This window comes from Sapajus apella, unplaced genomic scaffold (genome assembly GCF_009761245.1).
Source record: "Sapajus apella isolate SASKATOON/1434 unplaced genomic scaffold, GSC_monkey_1.0 scaffold14, whole genome shotgun sequence".
In the NCBI taxonomy this organism is placed as follows: Eukaryota; Metazoa; Chordata; class Mammalia; order Primates; family Cebidae; genus Sapajus; species Sapajus apella.
The window spans coordinates 10,616,480-10,622,479 of record NW_022436954.1 but is presented as its reverse complement, the minus strand read 5'-3'; the positions used below and the strand labels follow the sequence as shown (position 1 = coordinate 10,622,479).

At 40.2% G+C, this 6,000-nt stretch overlaps 1 protein-coding gene across 1 annotated transcript in view; it reads left to right on the top strand.

Moving 5' to 3' along the window:
- The first annotated feature begins 2,385 nt into the window (after positions 1 to 2,385).
- The window catches only part of LOC116554962 (membrane-spanning 4-domains subfamily A member 8-like), a 62,605-nt gene continuing 58,990 nt past the window's right edge, over positions 2,386 to 6,000 (top strand). Inside the window, exons 1-2 of the mRNA XM_032283279.1 lie at positions 2,386 to 2,809; positions 4,376 to 4,513. The gene's annotated coding sequence lies outside the window, so the exon portion shown is untranslated. The remainder of the gene's footprint in view (positions 2,810 to 4,375; positions 4,514 to 6,000) is intronic.

Below are 6,000 nucleotides of genomic sequence, written 5' to 3'. Positions count from 1 at the left end.
GCTTCCTTCATAAAAGTTTTATATATACTTGGTTAAGTTAATCCAGGGATAATTTATAGTTTTTGCTATAATGGATGTTATCTTACTCTTATTACATTTTGTAGTTGGTTACCACTGGCTGGTGTAGAAAAAACGATATTGGTTTTTATAGATTGATTTTGGATATAAAAACCTACATAAACTATCTTCTTAGTTTTAGTAGTTTTTTGGAAGATACCATTGAATTTTCAAAATAAGTGGTTATATTGTTCATATCATTTTACCACCTAATTTCCAAACCTTTCACTATTTATTACTGCTTTCTTTCAGCATTGGCCAGTTTAATGATAAATAATAACAGTAATAGAAGGCATCTTAGGCTTCTCTCTGTCTTAAAGAGAATGAATTGCATGTGATGGACCAAATGTGTTTACCCAAAATTCACATGTTGAAATCTAACTCCTAATGTGATGGTATTTGGAAGAGAGGGCTTTGGGAAATGATTAGGTCATGAGGATAGAGCCCTCATGGGATAGGATTAGTGACCCTATTAAAAAAAGGCCAAAAAGAACCGGCTCTCACTTCGCTATGTGAAAATTCAACAAGAAATTGGCAATCACCAACCTGAAAGAAGGCTCTCACCAGAATTCACCCATGCTGACACCATCCAGAACTGTGAGAAATAAGTTTATGTTGTTTATAACCATCCAATCCAATATAACAAAGTTGTTATACCAGCCAAAACTAACTGAAACACCTATATTGTATAAGATTTAGTGTAGGTTTCATCTATCGTTTTTACCGAAAGTTTTCTATAGACTGCATAAATAAGTTTTGGCAAGAGTCTGGGAAAGTTTCTAGAAACATTACATCAAAACTCATTGGCAAGGGTATAATTATCCAGTGTTTAAAATTTAACGTGTTAGCTCAAGCCCTTAGAAACAACTTACCTGTTGGTTACTAACTAGAGCCAGGCTTACAGTGAATGTCATCTAACATGACATTTGAACTTCCCTTGTGTATTTTAGAAGGAATTTAAAGATTCCAAGAAATGGGGATCTTAGAACGAATCTATTATATGCAACATACCCTAATGATATTCTCTAAGAAGCTCCAGAGGGTACCATCTTCACTAAGCATTAAGACATATACTGGTGACAGTTTAGTGGCATACTGAAGAGCTTTGTGGTGACTATTTTGTAAGCCAGAGATGACGGTGGGTGATGCGGCAATGGAACCAAGTATCTTGATATCAGTGGGAATTATGGGATACCAAAGTGGCAGAAGGCTAGTGACAGCATTTAACTATCAGTGACAGTGGGGGTGAAATTAGAATCCCCTCCAACACATTATCCCCAGACTTCTGCCAATACGGATTGGTACAGGCTTATAATTTTTTAGCAAACGGACTAATATCATGGAGACGAGAACAACAAGTAGGAGATTGTTTATGTTGTTTAGGATACCATGCTGCTGTGATTTTCTCAGAATCTAGACTTGCAAATTTCACAATTTCTTCAATATAATAATAAAAATACGCATACACATAATTGGTTAGGCATTTATGATGTAGGAGATAACTTTTTTACTTATATGTCTTTTTTTTCTTTTCTCCCTTTTTTTTTTTTTTTTGGAACATTATACATTAGGAATACTATCCCACCCCAAAAGAATCCATATTTAGTCAATTCTCTCTCCCCTGCATCAACCCTAGGGTATCTAAGAACATGCGAGGTCTAAAGTTGACCCTTTTTTTTTTTTTTTAACTTAAAATAAAATAGAATAAAGTGAAACGAAAATACCTAATAATGGTAATAGACTCTATTTGTATAGCAGCTTTGGTCTTCAAAATTCCATAGCATGAACTAGAGCTTGTCAGGTACCTGAGCAGGTATCATCTCCACTCTACAGGATACACTCAGGATCAAAGCACTTGAGTGCAGAGCTGTACCCACCACATCCTGCAGAGGATTCTTAGTGGCAAGGAGCTTCTGACAATGTTGCTGCTTCTAAAAGGGGTGTGTCTGGGGTTAGCAGTGGGGCCGCCACGTGTTCAGTCCGTGGCGGATCAAGCGCAGCCTCTTCCCCCTGGGTGTGGGAAGCCCCATTAGTTCACATAGCCTGGATTTTAAGTCGTTCCATTCCAGACTTACCATTCACATTTGTAGTTTCAGCTTGCTCTTTAGGACAGCAGTAATAAAACTACAATCATGGCTACATTTATTGCATGCTTGTTACCTACTAGACACTTTTCTAATTTATTTATTGACACCAATTTCATGAATGCCGTGAGCCCATATACTAACACTCATCAGTTATTTTGTAAGATCTCATCCTCTTCCCAAGGACAGAGGATGATGCCCACACAGCCAGGAGAGGGCGGCGTCGTTGTCATCCCCTACCCCATCCTCGACTTGGGAGCCTGCAGGCTCCGCGGAGCCGCGGGGGCCCCACCGCGCCTCTGGTGTCCGCGCGGGTCTCTCGCACAGCCGAGCTCTTGGGCGTTAGAACCCCGCGAGGGGGGATGAGGGGCGCCACCGAGGACGCAGCCCTCGCCGGGCTCCCGGGGCTGCCAGGCCCCCAGCTGAGGGCGCTGCCTGCGGAACCACGACCCCCTGGCCCTGTGCCAAGAGCGTGATGCGAGTGTCCGGAGCCAGGGCCTGGTTACCACTCGCGACTCCCTCGTCCCGGGTTCTCCCATCGCCAGGAATGTTTTATGGTAACCATCGTAGAGTTGAGACGATCCATTCTTGTCCTGCGCATTTCGGCACGATACAGGCCTCTGGGAGGCTTACCAGGCATAGCCTGAGAGAAGCTTCCATCCGTTTACGTGAGTAAACCCCAGTGGGGGGCTGGCCTTGTGAGTTGCAGCACCATGAAAAGCCAGGGCCTGCAGTTCCCGGCATCTGCCCAGTTTGAGCTCCCGTTTGAAACCACTGCTGGTTTCCCCGTCTCTTCCTACTGCTTCAGGCGACCATGAGATATCCTGTTTAGCCTGAGTGTCAGTTATTTTGTAAGACCTCCGTTTATCACCTTGAGATGTTCTGCAGGGTCCTTAAAGTGAATTTTGTGTATTCACATAGCCTAGATTTTAAGTCGTTCCATTCCAGACTTACCGTTCACATCTGGAGCTTCAGCTTGCTCTTTAGGACAGCAGTAATAAAACTACAAACATGGCTGCATTTATTGCACGCTTGCTACATACTAGACACTTTTCTAATTTATGTATTAATACTAATTTCGTGAATGCCATGAGCGCATATACTAAGATCTCAAATAGCATGAAATGAAATCCAGCCAGTTTAGTTGTTTGCAGACTGCAGGAACACAGAGAAACTTCATTGTACTAATACTTTCATTTGCCAGTCGCTGAGCTCCAAAAAAATGTACCATACACAGTGCTTAGAATCTACAGTTACAAAGATGAATATCACAAAACATAGAAAAAAAGATAACTTATTGGTGGAACTGAAACTGATCAGAAATGGCTGGGGTGTGGTTTGAGAAATTAGACCGAAAAGGAAGCCAGAGGGCACATCATGAAAGGCTCTCGTGTGTTTGCAGACTATTCTAAAGTCAGTAGGGAGCCTCTTAAGTGATATGATGAGATTAGAAGAATTGCTGTGACTGAGATGTGGGGACTAGGCTGAAGGGGCAAGGTAAAGAATAATGAATATTAGAGGAAAGAAAACCAAATAAGAAGTCTTCATAATAATCCAGGTAAAAAATGAGGCCCTTGAGAACGCAGCCAGTGATCTTTGTCTACCATTTCTATCTCTATGCCCACCCCTCAATAAAGTAATAGATTTGGATTTGGGGTTTTCCCTGTTTTAATGGGTTGGTTGGTTTGGTTCAGCTGGGTTGAACTGGCTTTGAGGGAAGACTAAACGGGAAGAGGTTGGAAGGGAGCAGTGAGGTTTCCAAGTTTGACGATATTTCAGTTGGATTTCTGGGCACCATTTTCATTTCACTGAGAAATAGAAGTTTCAATTAGGAATGGAACAAAAGCCAAGTCCAGAAGATGGAAAGCTTATGGAGAAGGTTAGAGAAGAGCTGCAATGCAGTGAGCCTGTGGGAACCCAACAGACTCATTTCTAAGATATAAGACTTACGTCAGTGAGAGTAACCTGAAACAACATGGTTAGAGGTGACATCAGTGAATACAGCACAGTGGGGAACACCAAGCAATGAATAAACTGGCAAAAACTATCAGAAACAACATTCTCACAACTCTAAAAATTAACCAAAACTTGCAGCAACCAAGGAATGCTTGATCAAGAAAACACAAGTAAATCTTGGAAACAGATTTTTGTGACATTTTAGTTTATTCTAGTCTCATTTCCCACTCCCAGCTCATCTGTCCCCTTGAATAAAACAGCCTTCATTCTCTGTACAGGTACCTGGTAACAGAGGGAGCAAAGCAAATCTTATCCTCAAAGAACTGTGGATGCTTGTTAGATCTGTCTGGTGGTAGGGAAACTGCTCAAAGAAACTGCCTTTATCTCACCTAACGTAGAACTATCCCAGAGCTCAGGTAAGCTACTCCAGGTGCATTTGTCAAAAATATATAAAGGTAAAAACATAATAGTCTTTGATTTCTGAGGCAAGAAACGATGATTGGGGCAAATAATACACTAACGGAAAAGTTTGGGAGAAAAGGCCAGGGAATGAGACGCTTTGTGAAACAAACTTCCACATATTTCTGATAAACATGTTGAAGGCCACATGCATGACCTGGGCTGGACATAGGCTCAGAAAAGACCTGAAAAGACCCTAAGCTCTCACCTTCAGATAATGTTTAGACTGTGTACAAGTAGGAAGTAAAGGATAAGTGGAGTGGTCTTTAATGCATTTTGAATTGATTTTTGTACACGGTGTGAGAAAAGGGTCCAATTTCATTACTCTGCATGTGGATACCCAGTTGTCTCAACATCATTTATTGAAGAGGCTGTCCTTTCTCCATTGTGTGCTTTTGGCATCTTTGTCAAAAATCAATTGACCCTAAATGTACTGGTTTATTTCTGAGTTCTTTAGTCTGTTCCATTGATCACTGTGTCTGTTTTATGGCAATACCATATTGTTTTGATTATTATAGCTTTGTAATATATTTCAAGATCAAGTAGGGTGATGACTCCAGCTTTGTTCATTTTTCTCAAGATTGCTTTGGCTATTTGGGGTCTTTTGTGATTCCATACAAATTTCAGATTTTTTCTCTATTTCTGTGAGAAATAGATTGAATTTTGGTAGAGCTTTCATTGAATCCATAGATTGATTTGGGTACTATGGATATTTCAACAATACTAACTAATCCAATCCATGAACATGAAATAGCTTTCCATTTATTTATGTTTTCAATTCCTTTTATCAATAGTTTGTAGTTTTTAGTACACAAATCTTTTGACCCCTTGGTTAAATTTTTTCATACAAATTTTTTAGACTATAACTGGGTTTGTTTCCTTAATTTATTTTTTGGAGAGTTCATTGTCAATATAAAGAAAACTTTCTGATTCTGATTCTTGCATGTTGATTTTTTCTTTTTTTTTTTTTTAACCCAGGCTGGAATGCAGTGGCACCATCTTGGCTCACTGCAACCTGCTAGGCTCAAGTGATTCTCATGTCTCAGTCTCCTGAATAACTGGGATTACAGTTGTGTGCCACCTGCCCAGCTAATTTTTGTATTTTTAGTAGAGATGAGGTTTCATCATGATGGCCAGGCTGGTCTCAAACTCCTGATCTCAAGTGATCCACCTGCCTTGGCCTCCCAAATTGCTGGGATTATAGGCATGAGCCACTACACCCAACCACATGCTGGTTTTTAACCTTGAAACATTACTGAATTTGCTTATTAATTTTAATAGATTTTTGGTGGAATCTGTAGGATTTTCTATATATAGGATCATGTCATCATGTCTATGGGGTTTTCTATATATAGGACTCATTTCCTATCTGGATGCCATTTATTTCTTTTTCTTACCTAATTACTCTGGCTAAGACTTCCAGTACTATGTTAAATAAAAGTGG